The sequence below is a fragment of the Canis aureus genome, chromosome 20, assembly GCF_053574225.1.
Source record: "Canis aureus isolate CA01 chromosome 20, VMU_Caureus_v.1.0, whole genome shotgun sequence".
Taxonomy (NCBI): Eukaryota; Metazoa; Chordata; class Mammalia; order Carnivora; family Canidae; genus Canis; species Canis aureus.
In genome coordinates this window covers 51,009,603-51,035,265 of record NC_135630.1, presented here as the reverse complement: position 1 = coordinate 51,035,265, position 25,663 = coordinate 51,009,603, and the positions used below count along the sequence as shown (strand labels likewise).

The window sequence follows — 25,663 nt, the reverse complement described above, 5'->3', positions numbered from 1 at the left end:
TTTTGGAATCTTTATTCTCATTTCTTTAACTTAACTCTATGGTTGTCAGGAAAACACAGCTTACTAATTAACTATTTCGAAAACATTTATTGTGGACATGCTGAATAAAATTAAACTTAGAAAAAAGGCGTGAGTGACACAATAATGAAAAAACTATCATTTCTGGGTTAGAAAAAAAAAATCAGGCCGAAATGTAGCAAATAGGATTTCAGAAGGGTGGTAAATATGTGTACAAGCAACATGGCAGCTCAGTTTTTGCGATGACATGTGCCTTAAGTAAAGTGAAATGAGATAGTGTAGAAGTTCAGCTATCATATTTTATCTATCTAAGTACTTTTAGAAAATTAAGGTTAAGTGATATTTTGGCTAATTTAACTTGCAGTTAACAGAACCATATACAACCCCAAGGAACATGTAAAAATAAGATACTTACTATTTAAAATGTTTCATTAAGAGAAATAGTTATATTAATGATTGAAATGTAAACATAAAATAATATAAAATACAAATCATTGCTAAGCAGTAGATTTAATCTTAATACCAGACCCTGAAGAAGTTTTTGAAATATAAGGAGTTATTCTTCTTTTTTTTTTTTTTTAAAGTACATCTTCAGTGTTAATGAATTATTTCTGGAAATTTGTAATCTTATACCAATTATAACCGTTAGATTTGATCACCTTCCAAACCAAATGTTTGACAACTTAAGATTTGTCATTTACACTTAAGTGGATACTAAATCATTCATTATATGTAGCACATTCCACAGAAAATAGATACTTTAAGTCTTTACTGAATTTTCTCAAGAACTCTATATTTTGTAAACTATATAGCCCTATATAAAATTTAAATATTGTAAGTATCATCCTGCCCATACTGGCTCTATTTAATGGAATAAATCAAAGAAGAAATGACATATCTTCATTATTGTCAATATTGGAAGTAGATCTTTATACAACTTTATTCATTGAAAAGAACTAGGAAGTTCAATCCATTTACCATTCTGCTACTAGAATGACCTTTTTTAAATAACCCAAACAGATCTTCTGTCTCCAGTCAGGTAGGCTTGGTACCCTTTCTCATCTTTGCAAACTAGCCTATAAGTATTTCCTTCAAAGCAATTGTCAGAAACTTATAATTGTTACCCAATGCTAATATCTTTTCTTTTCTTTTTTTTTTTTAATTTTATTTATTTATTCATGAGAGACACAGAGAGGGAGAGAGGCAGAGACACAGGCAGAGGGAGAAGCAGGCTCCATCCATGCAGGGAGCCCGATGTGGGACTCAATCCCAGGACCCCTGGGTCACGCCCTGAGCCAAAGGCAGATGCTCAACCACTGAGCCACCCAGACATCCTGCAATATCTTTTCTCTTAGACTATGGACTCCCTGAGGGTAGGGAATACATTTCTATCACTCCTGTGTGACATCTGGAAGTGATAGGAAGTTTTAGACAGATAAGTAAATAAAAGTAATTATTCCCCCAACTGGTCTTGGAAAAAGCCCAATTTGAGAACATCTCATAGGTGTAGGCACTAACTCTGTGAAGCTCTCCAGGTGTTTAAATAATAAAGCCATGAATTGTCCATTGCTTGCTTCTTTAAAGACTGGTTGACGATAAGGCTGAGAAAATGATTGAGAAGGTATGTGGCCCCTAATTCCTGAGATGAGACCCAAGGAGCTCTGGTGAGCTGAGAAGAGACAGCTTTTGAATACATTGCTGCCTAACATGGGCTCCAGTGCAAACGCAGTACTAATGATTTAAAGCAGTCTATCAGAATATCAGATATTCAGCAGTAAAGCAGAATATCTTTAAAAACCTTTATGATCCTGTTTTGTACCAGACTCATCTCTGACCCATTTAGAAACCCACAGGACTCAATACAATCTTTGGAAAATGGGTAGCTTTAAAGAAACTCTTCGGAGTACTGGTTTCAGGCCAGACTTTGTTAAATCACAGAGTGCCAGTTTCCTTCATGCCAAACAATACAATAAACCCCTCTGCGAAGGGAATAAAGACTGCTGAGAAATAACTGATGAGGCTTTTAATGTGAATAAATGTCATTTTGTGCATCAGTATTGTGAGAGTTTCCTTTTCACAAATGGAAGAGGGATTTTATAAACTCTTGTGTGAAAGGATGGGGATTTAGAGTTGGCATTAGTAGACCCTGTAATAAAACAAATCCCCCTTTCAAGTTCCCCTTGAAGTGAAGAATGGCACTTGAACTTTTCATTTGGTAATATGTGGATTATAGATATCCCTCCTCTTACCACTAAGGTGTGTGTCATCTTCTTTGCTATCTTCATAAATATCCTACTGGGAGAAAGAGGAAGTGGAGAAGAATTGAGAAATAGCCTTTTGGCTTCATTAGACATTACTTGATTAAAGATTTGGAAGATGCTGTGAAAATACATTTAGTTTTCTGACAATCTTGTAAATGAAGCTCAACAAGTATGCACCGGAGTACTGGTCAGATCCTTGAGAGGAAGCTTTTACACAGCTGACAGATCCTGCTAATGAATTCTGGATTGGCACGATATTTATTTGGCTTTTCCTTATATACAGCAGGTATATAAGAATCAGCCAATGGTGTGAGGTCAGAGATGTCATTTATTTGGCATATTATATTCATTAGCGTTTGTGATAGATTCTAGCTTAAAATATTGCACTGTTTAATGTATATGTATTTATAAGAAATCATTGGGCCATCTCTTGCAGTATTAGAATGTTAAATGGTATTTGTGAAAGAAAAAAATATGCTTGTAACTTCATTAGTTGTTGGCTAAGGCCTCTTCCTTCTATTATTTTTTTTAACTAAAATTTGTACACTGCAAATAACTTTAGTTAGCTTCCTAGGTGGCTGCCAAAGCCAAATAATCACATTAAGCTCAAAGTGCATTATTTTATAGATTCAAAGAACATAAGGAAAACGAAGAGCACAGAGATGAGTTTCTTTGTTAATGAAACTATCACTGTAAGAACAGCTATGATGATACTAGGTTCTTCACTAATAGGAAAGAATGATAAATAGTATCGTCTATATTTAAGGAACAGTTTATACATTTGTATATACATTAATTTAACAGAGTGATCTTCTGAGTTTCTAGGGACTAAAGCTATACATAGCAACAAAACAATTTTATGAAAATAATTTCCCCAATTAATTTACATAATTTAATTAATGTGCATAATTTACATAATTATTTTCATCTACATGAAAATTAAGACTTAAAATTACAACTTGAATAATGTGAGTAAAGTCATTCAAATATTAAAATACATGGTGTTTAAAATAGCAAATACATTAATTAATTCCAACTCTTTACAGATCTTTGTCTGTGAGAGTTTGAGGGAAGACTCTAACTCCCCAAAGTACAGGATTTACTTCATGCCAGATTATCATATGTATCCTTTCCCCATGAATGAGAAAGAAAAAAATGATATTTATACACTTACACCTAGGAGACATAAGCCCTGATATTCAAGGAGTGATCACAATAGTGATTGACTATCAAATCATTATTAGTTTTTTATTTCCACATTAATTAAATTTCAAATGTGTTTTGGCTTTTAAAACCTGCATATTTCAGTGTTTACTAATATTTTTTATTTTGGTATGATAATCAGGTTTTCCATTATACCTAGTTAAAATATGTCAAATAAATTTAGGAGGTCTTCCTTTCTATATATGTAAAATATCTTTATTTCCTGTGTCTTTCATGGTCCAATTTTGTGGCATGAGTTTCATTAAAAAAGATTTGATTTTTAAATATTATTAGTAGGCAATTTATAACCAACATTTTCTTTAAATGACTATAAGTATGCAATCAATATGATTAATTTTGGATGCTTTCAAGATATCATATCAGCAGTAGCATTCTTTCTCCCCAGAAGGTGGTAGGAACCTTGTCCTGTTTTTTGGCTCCATAAGGCATGGCTACCAAATCTTGTTAGGTGAATTTGCCTGGTGTGAGCTCAAGTGTAATGAGAACGAAGTATCCTGGAGTACCATTCATATTTTCCTTTTGATGCCATTTTTAAACAGGCAGGAGAAAGTGGGTGAGATTGTGATTGGGGTGTAAATGGTTCACAATGCTATGTTGTTGTAGCATGCACATGGCAACTGTCTTGAGACAATGCTATAGCCTTTAAAATATATTTCCATATACTTTAAATCATTATAAACACCAGTCCTGTAAAAATACAAGCTCTTATTTCATACAAGAGGAAATTTAGACTCATTCAAAATCCAGCCTTTAAGTGTCAAAGCTCCATTAAGTCTAGAACTCCAATTCAATTCCAAGGCCTTCGTTTTTTTAACTATTATGTCATAATGTAGCTTCCTACCAAAACTATATTAATATTTAATAAAATATAATGTTGCAAAAATAGAGCATTATGAGACTTTTGTTTTTAACAAATATTTCAAAAGTAAGAGAAACGTGTTTTTCTCTACATATACTAGCTAGAACCCCATGGGAGGCTAAAAATTTGTTCTAATAATGGTTTATGCGCTCAAAACATTTTGGGAATTCTTATTTTGGAATTACCTTAAAAGCCTATGGCATTTTCTTTTAAACTCCGTGCTTTCAAATCTTGATTTCTAAAATGTAAATTTGATTTTTTTTTGACATAATCGGAAACCTTATAGAGGTCAGATTTGTGAATGAAGTGATAGATGCAACTTGTTATTTTTATTTTGACTTTCAAATTTTGAAACAGATTATAAGAGGTAGGTAGTATTTAAAGGTAACTCTATGGATGCCTGGGTGGCTCAAGCCTTGCTTGAGCACCTGCCTTTGGCCCAGGGTGTGATCCTGGAGACCCGGGATCAAGTCCCACATTGTGCTCCCTGCATGGAGCCTGCTTCTCCCTCTGCTTCTCTCTCTGCCTCTCTCTCTGTCTCTCATGAATAAATAAATAAAATCTTAAAAAAAATAAACGTAACTCTAAGAGAAATATTTAACAATAGTTTTCTTAATAGCACCAATGAAACATTAGATGTGTTATCTATGTCTACCTTAAAGGATAGCTTCGTGTGGATATTTTAGGACTGGATTAATCATCCACAATTCTATTTTATCAGACACATACACTGATATATATATATATACATATATATATATATATGTATATATATACAGATTTTGTATTTGAATATGTATAAGATATGCAGACTATGTCTAACATATGCTTTATATCAAAATGTATAACATATGCAGAGAGATAGACACACTAACATGTCTTGTATTTCAATTTTATAAATATGAATGTGGCCAATTTCAATCTAAATCATGCAGCTCACCTATGTAACTTGGATGTTACCTAGACTTCACCCAAAGGAATGAGTTATGTTCCTTAGTGAATGAATATGAAGTGACGTTTGTGAGGGTCCAGCTGCCAACGTACACTGCTGAGGAGGTCTAGCCTGTTTGTGGTCCACATCACCAGAGCAGTCGCCACTGTTTGAGAGTGGATCAGACTACGTTGATTCTTTATTCCTTTAAATACAAATTCTGCAGCTCATAAACTCACCTATCCCCACCTATCCCCACTTGATCACAAGCCAATTCCCACCCCCCCAATAAATAAATTGGGGGTAGTTTAATTACGATAAGAATAACTTAAGAATAAATTTGCCTGTGGAAGTTACTTTTCTTTTCCAAGTTCACATCAGATGGGTTGGTTATGTGATGAGGTCATAACAAGTTTTGAGGGAGGCACATGTCACACAATGGTGCAAACACCCAGTCATCATGCTTATGAACCCAGAAGGATCCTGGGAATTACATTTTACATTTCTAAAAGATTTTATTTCTTTGAGAGAGAGCTTGAGTAGGGGGAGGGGCAGAGGGAGGGAGAAGCAGATACTTCTTTGAGCAGGAAGCATTATTGGGGGCTCAACGCAGGCTCAATGAGGGGACCCTGAGATCATGACCTGAGCCAAAGGTCAGACGCTTAACCACTGAGCTACCCAGATGTCCCCTGGAAATTATTACCTCCTTCCCTTCCTTTCTGTCTCCTTTCAGCCTTGAGTCCCATTGCCCTCAAAGCAAAAGTAAAGGGGAAGTAAGTGGGTGGTGGGACAGTGAGTCCTTATAAGAGGAAGGCTACACTGGAAATAGGTTATAAAGAACCAAAATCAATCTCAAACTATCAGTTTAATTTTATAATCATGTTGTAGAATCATTAAAGAAGCTTGGTTATTATCATCAAGATTCCTTTCCTGGTTTCAAAGGTGACAGGTTAATGGCTCATTTACTGAGGTATGTGGTTTTCTTTCATTTTTCACTCACAATTATCTTTACTTGTTTTAAAATGCGATGCAGTCTCTAAAATGTATTGTAGTTATTCATTATTTCTGTCAATTAAACTTTCTAAATCATAGATTTAAATGAATCACAAATAAGCATTAATAGATTTCAATCACTGAATGCCCACTTCCTGGAAGAAATGAATGGGGCAGATTTACTTTGGAAAATCTGCATTCTGTGGCAGCTGGAGCGCTGGAGCTCAGCAGATGTTAGTTTTTAAAAAGCTGGTATTCACTTTGGAAATGGACTCTGGATGTCGGTGTTGTCTTTCTCCATGGACTGAAATGTTTGTTGACAGAGCAGTGTCAATGCTAATATATTTTTAACTGAAACAGTGGTAGCTTCACAGAGCATCTGTGTTCTGTAAGCACTTCTGTGTGATGCCTAGATTGCCTGATATCTTAAGGCAAAGTCATGATTTCTAAACAACAGAGCCAAAACTTGCTTCAAGGTTTTCATAGGTAGATCCAATTTTAGATGAGTAATATAAAACCAACTGTCCTTAAATTTAGACTAAAAAAATACAGTGGTCTCATCAAGGAGGCATAGTGTTTACGATGTAGAAAATCTCGGTTGTAATCGCTATGGTAACATTGTACACATTTGCATTGTTTATGGAATTAAAGTCAACAACTTTTTTTATATAGACTGAATTAGTTCTCTAGTTCACCAGGCTCCATGATAATTGACATCTCTCTAACACTTAGAATCCAGGTTACTATCCCGGGAGTGGTGTTATAATGAGGTTGTTGCCATAGAAACTTTGCAATCATTGACGCATTTTTACTATTGGAACTTAAATGCTATGGCAAATTTAGAATTTTAAATCATTTAGAAACAGAACAAATTCTGTGGGGATAGTGTATTATTCTTTTATCTGAAATAAGCCACTTGGGGAACTAATTATTTTGAAAATTGAGGAAAGGTGCTTATTAGCACAATGGTGCCATTTGAGATCTAAGGCTAAGAGAAGAATTTGATCTGGCAAATGCAATTTACCAATAGAAGTCCAGTGTCAGAAAATCCCAATGAATGTCAGTTTGATTTGGGATTGTTAATACTGAAAATAGCATGGAAAATGTTTTATACACATGAAACGAATAGGTTTGCTAAGGAAATATAGAAATGGTAGATTGCCTGTCTTTAAACTATCAATTAACTATTAAATTTCTGTTTGAGATTTAAGCAGAAAATATTTTATCCTCTAAATCATTTTAATATTATAACCATAGATGTGCCTATAATGTTAAATATAGGCTTTGGAATAAAATAGTTTGACTGCTTTATGGAATCGTACTGCCTACAGCATCATTCTAAACTAGTGTTGCCAATCACTCTTCGAAGTTACTCTTTGATGGTGGCCATCAATGGAAAATATGAATTAGAATATTCTATAATATCTCAATAAGATCAAGAAACCATGTTGGATCTGGTTTTGCGATGCATTGCTATTGATTAATGAGTTTCCCACCATTATGGATTGTGTCATATAACAGAAGATTGCAGTGACTATCCATGATGTCCTGGATTCAACTTGTGTTATTCTCATTTTTATTCTGTATGAATAATGTGTCCAAGCAGAAATGCACTAAGTTGTTGCCTGAAAGCCAGTTGCCTGTTCGTTTATTAAAGAATCGTCCATCATGGCAAGAGTCAACACTATGTTTAGATGAGAAAAGTGAGTTCTAATTAAGAATGATCTACTTGAATTAACAAAAGTGAATTCCAACTTTTGGAATTACATATCTTTTGAAAATTATCAGTAGTACTGTTTAGAGTACATTTCTACTTTATCTTCTCATTTAGCCATGACTTAGTTCATTTAGATTGTGCAGAATAATATGAGGCCCCAAGTAAATTAAGGTTGACTTAACTTTAAGGTTGACCCTATAATTTCTCTCAATAAGTTATTCATCTATTTACTATAGCTCTACTTCTATGAGTGATAATAACATAAAGAACAATTTTATTTATTTTACTAACATTGTCCCTGTTGAAGACAATTTAGAATTTTAAACTATAGAGTTCAGATTTTGTTTGTTCTCTATTTAATCTTACAATGAGGTCTTAAAAACTGAAAATGAATATACATTTGAGTGTTTTTATGGTAAGAGTAAAATATGTCCTCTAAGCTGAAAAGAAATTAAGGAACCATTTTAAGAATTCTCAAATGGGCCAGTTTCCTGTGATATCTACTTCTAAGTAATTGCTAACACTATGGAATACTTTTGGGAATTCAAATATTCTTTAAAATTCATCAGTGTACTTTGAACTATTGTAAACACTTTCCTAAATGTTTACAAATACAATTGTCTATTACAAAGCAGCAAAGGAGGTTTAAGATTCAGTGAGGTCTAAATGGATGTGGCACTCTTGATGATGTCCTTGAAACTACTGAAAATATTTATGTAAAGCGCATTTCTAGATCTGACCCCAAGCAAATTTCCTTTTTTCTTTATCTTTGTCAGGTTAGAGTTAATGTAGTGGCATTGAGGAATATGAGCAGGAGGGGAATATCTATGTATTCTTGATTTGCTGATGTGGTTAGAGGACCATGCAAGAGACTTAAGATTTTTTTTATGGCTTATCCTTGTTCTTCCAGAACATTAAAAAGTAGAGAATTTAGAAGAGGAAAATTATTAGACTTAGATGCTTCATTGTCAGGGACTTGTAAGAAGAAAAAAATGACACCATGTGATTTATTCTCATGACAAGATTGTAAAGAGAACAAGAAGTACAAAAACTCAATCTGTTGTTGTTACATTATTTACATTTGTACATGATGTCGTCTTTATCCTGAATGCAGTATTTGAGTGCTTCAAAATGGTAATATAGAATCTTCATAAAGATTTACAGAGCCAACTTCAAACAACTAACTTCTTAATTTAATGGTAATTATATGGTTTAAAAATGTACTTTCTTTTTGTGGCGTATTTTTTCAATAGCTAGCTCTGTGTATGCTGACATTAAATCATTTTGATGTCCTTCAAAATATATACTGGCTTCCTTGAGTTTTGAAATGTAGAGATCTATTTAGCTCTACATTCGGTAACTTTAAAATTGAAAAGTACCAGATATGATTTTCCAAATAATTTTTCAAATCAGTCATTTAACTTTAAAATGTTCCTTGCTGGGACGCTTGGGTGGCTCAGTGATTGAGAACCTGCCTTCAGCTCAGGGCGTTGTCTCGGAGTCCCGAGATCAAGTCCCACATGGGGTTGTCTCGAGGAACCTGCTTCTTCCTCTGCCTGTGTCTCTGCCTCTCTGTGTCTCTCATGAATAAATAAATAAAATCTTAAAAAGAATAAAATGTTAATTGCTAATCCCCAAATCCAAATATTGTATGAAATTAAACTGTTGCTTTCCTTTTTGCATATGTGGTACCTTGAATAATAAAACACGATGCTTTCTTTATAAATACTAATCAACTCAAATGTCTTGCTCATGTTTGAAATGGGTCAAAAGCATTTGACTGAAACATCATGGAGCCCCATCATTTTAAAGAGAATGAAGAAGTTTAAAATGAAGCTTGCACTGATTGTTTTTTTGGAACAAATATGGTTATAAAATAGGTCCTGTTTGACACTATGAATAAGAGATCATCCCTTTTTTCAAAATGTTACATTCTGGTAGAAGAACTGCTAGCATGAGAAGTTCCAGCTTTGTATCAGGCAAAATAGATACAGCAGGATTCTTGGTAAAACAGATTTTTTGTAGTGGTAATCATAGCAGACTGCGGACTAAGATAGTTAATGGTCTGCCTAAACATGCACATACAAATTATAATGATCAATAATTGCATAATCACTCCACCAGATTTGTTTTAATTCGTTCATGAGAGACACAGAGAGAGGCAGAGACACAGGCAGAGGGAGAAGCAGGCCCCATTCAGGGAGCCCGATGTGGGACTCGATCACAGGACTCCAGGATCAGCCCTGGGCCGAAGGCAAATGCTCAACCGCTGAGCCACCCAGGTGTCCCTCCACCAGACTTTAAAAAAAAGACTTTACATCTGCTGTCTTATGTGACTTCGTAAGGGCTCTGTGGAATAGCAACATAGACATGATGCATTTTAAGAGTAAATGAATTAATACAAACATTTAGTTTCCTAGCCAGGAATCAGAGACTGAATTCTATGGTCAGGGATGTTTTCCCCCATCACAGTATGAGGCTTATGGTTCATTTATTGGAACAAATGGATTATACCATAAGGTAAATGGTTACAGGCATAGTTGATATCACATTGGAAGATCAGAACTGGTACAAAAGGGCCTTTGTAGAGTACACATTATTTGGGGGTCATGTGAATCATGGAAATGATTGGCTTGCCTTGCTTGTCAGATGAGTTCTCAGAATATTATACTTTCCATGTACCTTACTTTAAACTACTTAGTGGGATTGTTTCCTGGGTAAACATTCTCTGGTATCTAGTCCTAATGTGATGCAGAGCAAGGTGTGTTCTTTGATTAGTCCATTACTAAACCATCAAACTGGTAAATTTCTGCTTTAATATCTTTTGCATAAAATATAATTGATAACGTCCGTCTCCTTTCGTACAGGACAGTGTGGCTAGAACTAAGGAAAACAAGTCTATAAAGTTCGGGCACCTTCCCCAAAAAAGAATGTGAGTATAATACAGGTGCTATTTGTTTGGATTTATAAGAAGTAAGTCTAGGGGCACCTGGGTGGCTCAGTAGGTGAAGCATCTGCCTTAGGCTTTGGTCATGATCTCAGGGTCTTAGGATGGCCCCATGTTACATTAGGCTTCCTGCTCAGCAAGAGGTTTGCTTCTCCCACTCCTGTGCCCCCCATGCTTTCCCTATTGCTTTCATAATCTCTCTCAAATAAATAAAATAAAATCTTAAAAAAAATAAGTCTAGCACAGAAAGTGCTGTCAAATAGGCTAAGATCTGGCATCTACAATGAATTTCAGTTGATGTCACCGTGATTTTCATAATCCCTGACATATAGGACTATTTTCCAGGCATTGAATAGAACTACAAATTAATTTCATATTGAATCTCAGGTGATCTTGACATGGTAATGTCTTCTTGCTTCTTGAGGTTGGATTCTAACCTAGGGAGGGTCCATGCAACAATTTAGCAGTGATCATCTATTTTCTAATCTGCTTGTAAAAATGATCAAATATACAAAGTTAAAGATGTAGCATTACATATATTAAATACTAAATGTCAGCATTAGCTAAGCTGCTTTCCAATTCGAAGAAAAATACACATTGAAGGAGTTATTTTCTAATCTTAGAAGGGGTTAATTTGGACACTGAGTAAAGGCCATTGGGGTATAGTTTAATGCTTGGAGATTGTAATTAAGTAAGACCTGTAACATCCCTATGAAAACCTTCAGAATGTTGAAGTCATTGGTTACATCTGACCCATTTGTATGGTCACCTTAGTTGTTCCTTTGTTCTTAAATATCATGAAACAAAAATTTTAATTAAAGGATACACACAAACACATGCTGCCGCTAAGTGGTTGTTTGTATAAACCATACTAGATATTTTAAGTACTTAATGAATATTAGGGAACTATAAACTATGGAGTCTATTGAACTACTTACTCCCTTGAAATCAATTTACCTTACAGTAATGGCACATCACAGATTCTTATTAAGGGATTTTTTTTTTTTTAACTGTGAGGTGCTAAAGAGGATGCTATAGCATAATATACATTTGGTAACTTATACTCTTGTGCATTGCTTCACGTCTTGCTAAAAACATATACACATCCCATTGTGAGTAGGTTTTAAAATATAGGGGCCCATCTGCTGATTTTTAAAAAAGGCTTTTTATATATACGTATTGTATCCATTTTTGTTGTTGTTGTTCTCTCAGAACAGAAGACTCTTTTTCCATTTTAGCCAATATTTTACGGTTTGAAATTAACACATTGCTTACCTAACCATAGTGCCTAAAATGTGGCTAATTGGGTTAATTCACATAAATGCTACAAATCTTCCCTGAACTGTAGCAGCACTTAGGTGTATATATGGTACAAGAAACATGGCATCCAATGAAATCTTTATTAAATTCTTTCCTGAATTATTTTCTCTTGTTTTTAAGTGAATATATATTCACTTATATAACCACCAAATCTTAGTATGGGGAGGGAATTTACTCACTTTAAATTATACTGTATTTTTTATCACTTTATTTAAAACTAATAATTTTAAGTAATATTATAGCCTAAAACAAGCATGTTGAATGAGATATTTTGAATCTACTTTTTCTATACTACTGGACTGATGATTCTTTTTGCTAACAGTTTAAATACAACTTAATGTTTAAGAATTTTACAACAGCAAAAAAAAATAAAAAATAAAAAAAAAAAAGAGTTTTACAACAGCATAGGTTCAAGTGGTCCTTCAGAATGTCAGTCTTGCATGTTCTGTGACCACCTTAAACTTTAGTTTATCTTTGTGGGCCCCAAATAAAGGTAGCCTGAATACTAAAGCCAAGTTCTAATATGAAGTCCTAATCAAGGAAATACCAGCCCAACAGCCAAAATTTATGAAAGGAGTTTAAATCATTGCCTGTATCTTAAAAAATTCTAAGAGAGTTGCCTTACCTGCATCATATCTTGAGAGTCACTTTCTTTCTGCTCCCACTGTAGAAATGAATCACTTGCATGGCACTTGATCATGGCTCATTTCTTGTACTGAGCTCTCCAAACATGTTCTTTCATCTGGACAAAGTATACGTTTGGTTTTCCACACACCCCTGTGAGCATACATCACAAAGCACACACTGTCCTGGATATCAGCTCTGCTCACCTCATTAGCTCCTTTCTATGTCCACTATCTACATTGCTTTTCTGGCTTTTCTAGTTCTATGGTTCACACATTCAATGTGTTATGGACAGTGGAAGAGGGGAAAATTTTCAATGCTAGATTTTGTTTTATCTGTTATATTTATTCTCTTGACTTTTTCAAAAGCTTCTTAAGAAGGGAATGATCTACTCTAACTATCCATTCATTGCACTCAGTTTGCTATACTGAAGTGAGATGAAGGATGATTTATGTAATACCCTACATAAGGTATTATTTCATACATTTTGAGGTCAATAAAAGTGATTCTGCTAAGGGGAATTTAATAAATAGCTGACTAGGGATTGGGGAAAGAAAGAAAAATTGCTCTTGTTTTCATGAAACTCATGGTCTACTAGGAAAGATAGTATTTGTGTTATAATTACCAATAATGAGTTTTAATTACTGCAGAAGAAATGGAGACATAATAACAAAATGAAGGGACATTCAGAGAAGTTCTTATTTGGATGAGGAAGAAATTTGAGCTATGCATGATGAAATATGAATGTGTAAGACAGCGTATTTGGAGATGGTAAGAAAAGTGGAGTTTAGATTCGTAGATGGGAAAGCATGCATGGTCCATGTAAATGGCCTCTGTTCTTTTATGTGCTTTTAGTATTATTGGAGTATAGATTATAACTGTATTTTCTTATATATGTTTCAAAATAAATGTAGAAAACCTATTATGACAGTTTTGACAGGAAATGTCCAGGAATTCACAAGAAAAATGCTATTGGGGCACCTGGGTGGCTCAGTCAGTTAAGAAGTGACTGACTTGATTTCAGCTCAGGTCCTGGGAGCCCTTATGTAGGGCTCCATGCTGAGCAGGGAGTCTGCTTGAGGTTCTCTCCTTCCCTCTGCCCCCATCCAGGTCTCTCTCTCTCTCTCTCTCTTTCTCTCTCTCAAATAAATAAATAATCTTTTAAAAAATACTGTTAATACTTGTTTTTAAATATTTGCTGGGAAACAATTATATTTACCATCTCATATATGTATATAACTATGCATATATAGTATTTTTTCGCTGACCTGTTATATTTAAACCTTTTAAAGCTATAGAATTTATAAAAATCCTATACAGAAAACATATAAGACTTTATAAATTTATATCAATTCTCAAAGTAGTCAGATTGCATTTTTTTAAAATCTACTTCATGGTTGTTTATGCTTCCGTGCCTAAAAGTCATTGGACTTTACTTCTTGTACTTGTGTGCATCCTATCTGTTATTTTCTAAAAATAATTTTTTATAAGATATCTTCTCACAAAGTAATTAACCTTAAGGACAACACTGAGAAAAGTACATAAGTATCTGTGGTGAAATATCAGGGTAAGCAATCATTTATATGAGAATACTAAAATGTCAAAAAAAATTCTGGATATAGAGAAACTAGCATTTTTTTCAATATTCAGGCTTTGTTACCAGTCAGCAAGTATTTATTTTTAAACAATTACTAGGGATTTATTAAGTAACAACCAATATATTGGGCACTTCTCAAAAGATAAGAGAGCCAAAGATCAGCTGCACAAAACAGAAAATCTTGTTCACAATGCCATATGCAAAGGACATTTGATTACACATTAAACAAGACACCTGGAGGAAATCAGTCTAGAGGTGGTATTGGGGCTCAGTGATGACCCATATTGTTTTTATTCAGCTTCCCTTCCATCCTCAGTATTGGCTTAAATCGCCCTACTATTCATCTGCTGGAGGAAAGGATGGCAGAAAGGATTTTTTCAGAGGGGCTCTGACGTTTATTACTGAAGGCAAATTTTTCTAGAATCTCTTCAAAAGTCTTCTAATATTTCATTGGTCAAAATTACGTCTCATGCTCATTCCTAGCTGTAAGAGAGGCTGGGGAAAGAGTTTTTTGAAAAGGGGTATGTATTAGTCATAACTCGCTTAGACCAATTGCAATGCATCCTGTTGGGCTGACTGCATTTTCTTCCTAAAAAAAGACAAGAGTTCTAATCTGAAAGAAAAGTTATCCAAGGTGGACATTGGTGGCATGGGGTAGGGACAGTGAATTGGCTAATGGCCAGTGTCTTTCATATAGAGATAGAAACCCATGTCCTAAAAAAAAAAAAAAAAAAAAAAAAAAAGAAACCCATGTCCTCTTAAATTGTGGAATAGAGTCTTGAATTCAGATCTTTAGACTCGGGTCCAAATGGTCTTTTTTGTTTTCTCATAACACCTAAGAGGTTTTGAAGGAAAGCTTGGCTATATTTTTCTTCAGAACATTATTTTCAGAGAACTTATCTATGCTTTTAAAAATCATTTTCAGCTCTTAGTTACCTTCTATAGTTTAAAACAAATAAAACCAACCTTATTCTTTATTATATGAGACACATAGAAAACAGGATCCAAATGGATCACCAATAGTGTCTCTCACATTACAAGATGGTGACAGTGTGCTTTCCAATTTCACAGTGTTCTTTAAACACTTTAGTCTAACATGTAAATACTTTTGCCAAAGTCTAAAAAATAAGCTTGCCTCTGAAAATAGAAGTGTTAGATAAATATGAAATGACATTTATACTTCATTTTAAAATCGAACAGTCTTCTTTAGTTCTTTGCTTAAAGAGCAGGTAATTACAGAAGATAATCCAGGCAATGAAGGAAGATTTTACCTACTTAGTGGTTAATCAAAAAATAAAACATAACCAATGAGAGAAATTTTCAAGGAAATCCATATAGAGTTTTTGGCCTTATCTATGAAGTTATTGTAATTATATCTCTTCTTTAAAGGGGGAACTTGTTGGAGTAAAACTAAAATTATTATTTTTATATTAAATAATGTATTTTTCATATTAGTTAACATGTAGCATATCTGGGTTTTTTCTAGCTTCTAATATTAGTGCATTTTTCACGTAAATGAACTTCAGTAATAGTCTAGAAACCATATATCCACTTAAAGTCTTGAAAGGTGAAATTTTTATAGGATGAAATTCCCCTAGAGGGTAAGAATAAGTTAGGAACAAGAATACCAAGTGGATAGTACTTTGTATTGCTAGTTCATTTTTCATTAAGTCAACTTGCATATTCTGGTTTTACAGTTCCATATGACTCATATAAATAATTCACACACTTGGTTCAAATTGTGGAAATAATTGGTGGGAGATTATTTGGAGTATTTTTGTTTCCAATGGTGAATACCTTTCCTATTAAATGAAATCCTGAATATTTTTTAAAACATCAGATTCTCCTTATCTTTCCTATATATAATTATTTTCATCTCTGTGCCCAGAATATGTGTATGATTGACATTTGAAGGATCAGCATGATGGAGAGGAGGGAGGATAAGGTTTGAGAAGAAAAAGCTTTGTTCTTGGACACAAATCTGAGCCTGTTTTGTCAACTGTAAAATGGTGGTGATCACAGCTCAATGATAAGGCTGCTTGGAGGATTGGAGATAACACAGGTAAAGAGTAAAAGTTATCTGATCCTCTTAACTAGAAATTGAGCTATTATCATTAGTTTTTACAAGGTAGGAAACCAAGGCTTAGAACTATGTGTATAATTGTAATGTGTAAATAAAATTTTCATTTAAAACCTTTATAACTAGAGGATCACTGGGTGGCTCAGTGGTTTAGCGTCTGCCTTCGACCAGGGTGTGATTCTGGGGTCCCGGGATCGACTCCTGCATTAGGCTCACTGCATGGAGCCTGCTTCTCCCTCTGCCTATGTCGCTGCCTCTCTGTCTCTCTGTCTCTCTCTCTTTCTCTCTCTCTCTCTCTCTCTCTCTCATGAAAAAATAAATAAAATCTTTAAAAAAATTTTAAAAAACCTTATAACTGATTTTCAGCTTTTGCCTAGTTTCTGACAAAGATCAATTTTTTGAATAAGTGATTAATGAAGCTATGTTTTACTTCTATTTATTTATTCGTTTAGAGAGAGAAGGAGAACGTGAGCATGCATGAGTAGGGGAAGGGGCAGAGGGAGAAGGAAAGAGAGAATCTTAAGCAGTCTCCCTGCTCAGCGTGGAGCCTGATGCACGGCTCGATCTCACAACCCTGAGATCCTGGCTGAGCCAAAATCAATAGTCTAATGCTTAACCCACTGAGGGACCCAGGCACCCATACTTTTAATATAGTACAAAAAAAGTAATTTTTTATATTTACATATTTTCTCCTTATCCATATAGATGGAAAAATACATCTAGGACTTTGTGGGGTTTTTTTTGTGTGTGTGTGACAGTAAGTCACAGATAAAACTTTTGGATATATGATGAAGCTAGTTGTGCGATATGTGAGACTAAAAGCATGCCTGGCTTTGAAAGATATGAGAGAAAACAGACAAAACCAAAAAAAGCAAAAAAAAAAAAAAAAAACCAACAAAAAACCACCACACCAGAAACCAGATCCTACAACAAAATCCTCTTTCCTGGAAATAGAAGTGTGATAGTCCCTCTTTATCCATGGTTTAGCTTTCAGGAGTTTCAGTTACCTGCAGTCAACCATGGTCTGGAAACAGACGATACTCCTGACATGGTCAGAAGGTCAGTAGTAGCCTGTACTATGTGGCAGTGTTTACATCATTCATTCACTTCATCTCCTCACACAGGCATTTTATCATCTCATGTCATTGCAAGAAGAAGGGTGAGTGCAGTTCAGTAAGATCTTTTGGGAGAGACCACATTCACATAACTTCTATTTCAGTATATTATTATAATTGTTCTATTTTATTATTGTTGTCAATCTCTTACTGTGCCTGATTTATAAACTAAACTTTACCATAGGTATGTAGGCATAGGAAAAAGCACATTATGTATAGGGTTCAGTACTCTGCAATTTCAGGCATCCACTGGGGGTCTTGGAACATGCCCTCTGTGGGTAAGGGAGGATTGCTTTATTAGGTGAATATGAACTTTAATGCGTAGTTCTGGTAATTCATTTGATAACTGCCTTATGGCTATTATAACATATTACAAAAGTACTTGAACAAGCTTAAACTTTGCTTCTTTTATTATGCCAGTTAAACTTAAATTTATATTTTCTCAATCAGATTGATATGTCATACTCCTCCAAGGTAGCTACTGGTTCCCTGCTGCCTATAGAATGACAAACTTCTATTACATTTGAAGGGCATTATAATCCCCCTTGAACTCACTATTCTTTCCCCTTTTAGACCCTATTTGTCTATGAGTCATATGTTCCTGTCGTGTGGTTCCCTCCTTCTCTCCAAAGTATTTAAAATATATGGCCTGACCTGTTTATGTTCATTCTGTTCCTGAAGCATCGAAGCATAGAGTGTCCTTTCTTCACATACCAACTCTTCAGAATTCATGAAAGCATCAAATATTTTCACAAAACTTTTCTCAATCCTTTTACATTTTTATAATTTTTTGTTTCATTTTCAGTTGCAAGACATTTGGAGTCTATGCATTGCACTATTCCTTATATTTTATGGTTATATCTGTCTCCTACATGAATACACAAACACCTTTAGGGAAAGCCATATTTTATAATTTCCCATGTGTTCCATGGTATCTATCAAAGGATATTATAAATCCCCCAATAAATAATTGCAGAAAGAGCAAAAAATTAATGTGACATTGATTGCATGACTAGTGCTTTTATATTCTTGTCACAATTTTCCCCCTTTAAAAGAATGTAAGCCCCATGCTTGGGGATTTGGTCTGTTGTGTTCACTTAATGTGTTCCCAGTGCCTAAAAGTGTCTGGAACTCAGCATTTCTTGACTATAATAATACATATATCTGTATAAGTCAAATGATCATTAAGCAAATATGCTTTTAGGACTATTCTGCTAAACGATGTTTTAAAAATTCTAATAAAATATTGACTGATCATCTGCGACTAATTTTTTTTTATGTGGTTAGAGGTAGTCCTGATTTGAAAGATCTTTAAAAGAACTAATGACTGAAGTGTTATCTAAATCTAGTCATCAGGGCAGCCCCGGTGGCCCAGCGGTTTGGTGCTGCCTTCAGTTCGGGGTGTGATCCTGGAGACCCGAAATCGAGTTCCACGTCAGGCTCTGCGTGGAGCCTGCTTCTCCCTCTGCCTGTGTCTCTGCCTTTCTCTCTCTTTCTTTCTCTGTGTCTGTCATGAATAAATAAAAATAAAAACTTTAAAAAATAAATAAATAAAAACAAATCTAGGCATCAGAGGGTGTTACTGAATTATACTTTACTATACCTCAACGAGTAGAGTTTTCACAGTTTATGTAGACTAAATGCAGTTGGGAAGATTTATTTAGGACTGGTTACTGAAACAGATATTTAGCTTAATTATGTTTTTTGTTTGTTTGCAAATCATAGCTAATGTTAGGTACCCTATCTTTAACTTTCAAATATCAAGCAGTACTAATTGATATCCTTGATGCAAAATTTGAAAATGGGCATAGATGAATTTTGTTTTGTGGAATAGTTATTTTTCAATGGAAGTATAGTCTTAAATTAAAATATTAAAATTAAATATAAAACAATACATAGCCTGAAATTAAAATGTTAAGGCATTGTGTCAGAACTACAATGAAAACTATAGAAAATCCTTTAGTGAATTACTTTTGATATATGAAAAATTATTTACTAATTTGCATGTTCTGCACAATTTGATTTTTATGTATATGAACATATTTTATACACATATATTCTTCAGAAAGAATGAGAGAAAAATAAATTAATATCTGAGTACTTAATTTTGAAACTAGTTTGTAAAAGGTCATTTCAGGCAGGAAGAGATAGTGTTCCTATAAAGTACAGCTTGCTATCTGTGTGCTAATTGAGCTTATCTCTTGCCTGAAACAGAATTATCTGTTCTTAGGTTTAAGAAAAGCTGCTATATTCAGTACAGTGGTATTTACAAAAGATCTAGCTTGGTAGACACTTTATCTTCCTCTGTGGTTCCTTGTCTTTGTTAGGCAGAAAAGAATTACATGGTATTATTCTTACTTTGCTGAAAAGGTATGATATTTTACTAATGAAATGAAAATGATTGCTGGAATATGTTTACATGCTAATAAGTGGCAGAGACTCAGAGGGGGCAAAGATTACCCTCTGAATTTTTTTTCTTATAATTCCTCTTTGGAGATCTGTATTGAAATAGCATGCCCTTTTGTTGTAATTCACGTATATATAATCCTAAATATTGTATTTACATTCTCTATCTTTTTTTAAAGATTTATTTATTTATTTATTTATTAATTAGAGAGAGAGAGCGTGAGCAAGTGAGCAGGGGGAGGGGCACAAGAAAGGGACAATCTTGAGCAGACTGCCTGCTGAGTATGGGTATGGGGCCTGAGGTGGGTCTTGAGATTTCGACCTAAGCTGAAATCATGAGTTGGTTACTTAACCCGCTAAGCCACCCAGGCACTCCAACATTCTCTTAAAGTTACTGCCAAGTAAGACATATCAAGCCTACAGAATTCGAGCTCTGATGAAATAAAGGGTAGTTTACTAAAAACAGCAATAAAAGGAAGATTATTTAAATTGCCTACTCCCACCTAACCTGCCATTTATTTTTCCCCAGTACAAGTCCATAAGAAGATGCTATCTGAGATACTGTGCCAGTTATCATAAACTCCTATACCCACCAGGGAATAAACATTCTGGACAGTGGAAATCTAAAATAGAAAGCTGCAGGGCCCCATATTACTCTCATTCTTGACTATCCTTATTGAAACCAGGGAGTAATTGTTACCCAACAAGAGAACTGATCTTGAGCTTATCCAAGCTCAAGATCACAGAAGAGTCATTAATCAGATTGGGCAAAAGGGGAAGAGAAGGGATGGGAAAAATATTTCACAAAGACAAAAAAAAAAAAAAAAGAGCATGTAGAGGGGAGTGAAAGGAAATTGCTTTCTTGATGACAGTGAAATTTTAAACTTTGTTATATAAATATGGGACTCCTGGGTACCTCAGTCATTAAGTGTTTGACTCTTGGTTTCAGCTCAGGACATGATATCAGGGTCCTGGGGTGGAGCCCTGCATCAGGCTCTGTGCTCAGCAGGGAGTCTACTGGAGATTCTCTCTCCCTCTCCCTCTGCCCCTCTTCCCCCCCAAGATAATTAAATAAATAAATCTTTAAATCTTAAAAAAGTTTAACTTTATTACATAAATATGAGATCGTACTCAATCTTGTCTACACTACCTAGAATATAGGGTTGACATAAAATACAGGATAACCAGTAAAATTTGAATTTCAGATGAGTATTTGTTGTTTACCTGAAGTTCAAATTTAGCTGAGAGTCATGTATTCTTATTTACCAAGTCTGGCAACGCTATCCGAAGACACATTGTTTTTTCTAAAAATGTTCTCCTTTTGTTATTTTCTTTATAACACCACAAACAAGGGGAAAGTGCCACTGGCAGATCCATTTCCTAGGACCCTAAGTGCATCTATTTCTAAGGACTAACATCTCTTTTGAAATATGTTATGGGAAGAGTTTGAATAATAGCATTACATTTTCACCCTGGAAAATGACACATTCTGGCTCACGCTGAGATACTTCTGAATACATTAAGTACTTTATTAGGTACATAAAGGATCTTGTTGGTTTTTTTTTAAGACTTTATTTATTCATGAGAGACACAGAGAGAGAGAGAGAGAGGCAGAGACATAGGCAGAGGGAGAAGCAGCCTCCCCAAAGGAGCCCAATATGGGACTCAATACCTGGACCTGGGATCACGCCCTGAGCTGAAGGCAGACGCTCAACTGCTGAGCTACCCAGGCGTCCCAAGGATCTTGGGTTTTTTGTTTTGTTTTGTTTTGATATTTTTTTTTTATTGGAGTTCAATTTGCCAACATATAGCATAATACCCAGGGCTCATCCCGTCAAGGATCTTGTTTTGATGCAACTTTTTATTTCCTTAGTGTTCAGATCACCTGTAAAAGATTAAAGGGTAAATTAACATAGCTACTGAATATGGACTGGCAGGATAGACTTGATCAACCAGTGGCCTCTAGACATGCATGACCAAAGGTCCAGAGGAGGGTAATGTAGACCAGTGGCTTCAGGCCTGTCCTGGATAACTGTCCAATCACAATTTACCCTTAACATATACATAGTATTATATTTACATAGTCAGACTATACTCAAATATGATTTGAGGTATTGAATGTATGCATTAAATCAGTGATAAAAGTCAAATTAATTTGGATGTTGCAATAGGCCCACCTACAGCCACAGTGCATGTGAGTAAGCTATCACAAACACATAAGGATGGACATTTCTACTACGTCTCATAAAATAATAAGGTGTCCTAGAAAATATAATATGTAAATACGTAGCATACGACAAAGTGGTTTTTATTTAATATGGGCTTTACGTTTGTGTATAATAATTGTATGCATGGAGCGGAAAAATACTCTGTTAACATTTTCCATTGATGCTTAACTGAGTTCCTGGCTCTTTGTAGATACTCAATAAATTATCTATTGAATGAATAGATACATCTCCTACCTCAAGTGAGTTCACAGTCCAGTGGAGTAGATGGATATGGAAAGGTATAAAAACAGTACAGTCTTACTGGTGTCATGCTACTATGAGAGGAGTAAGGAGCCACATATAATCTGTCCATGTGGGGAGCTAGAAGGGCATCCCGAAAAAATCAATCTTTGAACTAAGTGCAGTTATTTAAGGAAAACTAGGTGAAAAGATGGAAAGGATGTAGAGAGGGAGTTTATGAGCATAGGGCTGGATGTGAGAAGCCCTGTAAATATTGTGAACATCACTGATGGAAATACTCCTGAGGTATAAATTTTAATACAGAGAGGACAAAAAATCGAAGTCGAAAACTTAGAGGGCCTCATTTTATGTCAGAGTAAAGAGCTTGGACTTTATTCTGTAAACCACTGGGAATCATTGACAGATTTTAAGCAGGGCCTAAAAAGGTCAGATATGCAGTTTCGTTGGAGCATTTTGCCAATTATGTGGCGAATGGATCTGAAAGGGGCCAAATTGCAGGCAAGAGCATTAGGTAAGTAACTGAGACCAATGCAAAGATAAAATGATAAAGTTGGGAAGGTTATTGGTAAAAATGGTTGGTGGAGGGGGGGAGTGCTCAGGTTGAAGAAATATTATATAGAGTAAAATCAGAAGTGCTTGGGATCAGTTCGATGCATAAACCAGGAATGCAGAAATGTCTAGCACCAGTTGGATATGTGACAGTGAGTATGTGTGAGAGCTGTCTATGTTGGAAAGTTGGAGCAAGTGAATTGAGGTTCATCAACTTAGAGTAAAATCCTGAGTGGGTATGGGATCACCTTGAAGAGTGTGAACACAAGTGGAGAGCTAACAAGAAAATGGAAGGCTAGAGAGCATCAAAATTGAACATTCAGGTGGGGGAAGGTGAGAGAGACGAGGTGGAGGAGGAAGGGGAGATAATGACAAGAGAGGAGAGAGGGAAAACGGTACAGTGTGAATCAAGAAAACAAGAACATAAAAAAATGTTGACACAAGAATAATGGTGCCAAATAGAGCACGGAGGTTCTGCAAGACATATCTTCATCCAAATCTTTTTCAGAATATCTTTATAACACAAAACTCAACAGAGATTCATTTAATTTTCTCACCCCTGTTTGGAGAACAGATTTTAAATTAGAAAGGTGCTTATCCCAGACTAGTCATGACATTTGATAAAGATTTTTTGCCCTGCTTAATGTACAGTCTAGGAAAATTTCATAATGAACTGATTAGAATTTAAATGATACCTGTTTTAAAACATCTTTTCATACTGCATATATTTATAGGACAGATTATTCAAGTTCCTAAGTCTATCAGGAAATTAATTTACAGTTTAAAGTGAAGTAAATATATACTGTGTCTGTATCTAAATTCCTCAAGAGAGAAATTATATTCTATCAAGCATAAAATACATATTTAAATATTATCTGTTTACACACGCTTACATGATAAACTCAAAGAGCCCTTTCAGAAGCATTATGGGATATCCCTTAAATATAATAAAATGTACTGCTGTCCTGCAAAAGAAGGTGCTTCTTTCTGATTTTTGATTTTAGCAGTACTCTAAGAGACTGGACATTTAAGGACCAGTAACTTTAAGGACAGGGAACAGAGATGTTCACTGGGAAATAAAGTGAGGAGAGATCAGGGAAACTAGGTGTGAGGAAGGGTAAGAAAAACCAACAGGGCTAATACCATGACTGCCATGGAGTTGGAAGTAGTGAGGCAAGGACAGAAGATTCTATTTAATTTATTTATTGAGACACATAGCCGCCCTGGCCATTTGTGTTCTCAGAAATTTCTTGCTAGACATCTCCTTCTTTGAGTCTAGGCTTACTGTCATGCTGCATGGCTTTATGAACCTCTCTATCCTGAATTTCTTCATCATTACCCCTTCTCATCTCTATCACTTGTCCCTTCACCAAGCCTTTTCTGTTCTCTCTGTCTCTCTCCATCTATATATACACACACGTATAAACACACAGAATGAAGTGTATGTATTCAAACGTGTATAAATAATATATATACATGTCCTTCCTAATATATATAGATGATATGTGTGGATATTTACATGTATAGGTATAGATGTCTATGTTGGGCATGTGTAACAAAACCATGAGATTTTGATTATTCACATCTTTCATTTTCTGTGATTTTTCATTTCCTTTAACAAAAGGGAAAGCTGAGAAAGAAGTGACTTAACTTGTCTTGTGTCGCAGGGCATATACTCAGGTTCATCCGCCCTCCAGAGCAGCTGTCTAGACCACTAATGATAGGGCTGTTCTGGCAGGACACCTGCAACACTGGTGGGCAGTGGCCAGTCCTGATTTCTCCAGCAAGGAATCCCAGCAGGTGGCTGCTGTCTCTCCTCTTAGGATTGACTTGGCTCCCCTGAATTTGCATTCACTGAATTCATACCACTGAATGCCTATTGCTTCTTGAGGATAAGAATTCTCTCCTCAATGATGGTACTTCTTATAATATTTGGTGGGCTTTTCTTAAAGTTAACTTATATGTGAGAACAAAGTCAAAGCAATTTTTTAAAAGTTTGATTCATCTCTCCTGTATTTACTAGAATGGAGTTTAGTATATATGTGAGAAAATGTATCACATACTGGCACACAGGTGGTAATTTCAGACATTCTTGATGTACTAAATGAATTTTAGTACTGATATCCTCATCTTTTTTTTTCCACTATTTTCTTAGAGATTATTGCCCACAGACCATGCAAACAAAACAAAAGCAACAACAACAAAAACGACCCTAACCATCAGACTTTATACTTTCAAAATGTATTTTAAGCATCTACAAGATTGCTTCAGGAGGCAAAAATGTTTATATAAACAGCTGTGCACTTGATGGCCTTTTTTTTAAATTTTTTTTTAATTTTTTTTTGATGGCCTTTTTGAACAAAGCAACTTCACATGGCAGTAAACAACAAGGACTCTGAAGCTGCATCAGCCTGAGTCTAAATCTTAGTTCTAATACTGACTAGCTTCACCATCTTGGGCAATTTAACAAGCTTAACTTTTCTGGGTGTCAGTTTTTCTCCTCTGTAAAATGGGGATAATACTACCACTTCAGTAAAAAGATACTACTACCAAC

General features: G+C 35.0%; 1 protein-coding gene and 1 non-coding gene across 9 annotated transcripts in view; one reads left to right on the top strand and one right to left on the bottom strand.

The window, feature by feature from the left end:
• The window catches only part of LRP1B (LDL receptor related protein 1B), a 1,828,472-nt gene that overhangs the window by 21,612 nt on the left and 1,781,197 nt on the right, over positions 1–25,663 (top strand). The gene's annotated exons all lie outside the window — the stretch shown is intronic.
• Positions 5,669–5,775, bottom strand: LOC144292008 (small nucleolar RNA U13). The gene has a single exon (XR_013359555.1). It is a non-coding gene; the product is annotated as a small nucleolar RNA U13 (small nucleolar RNA).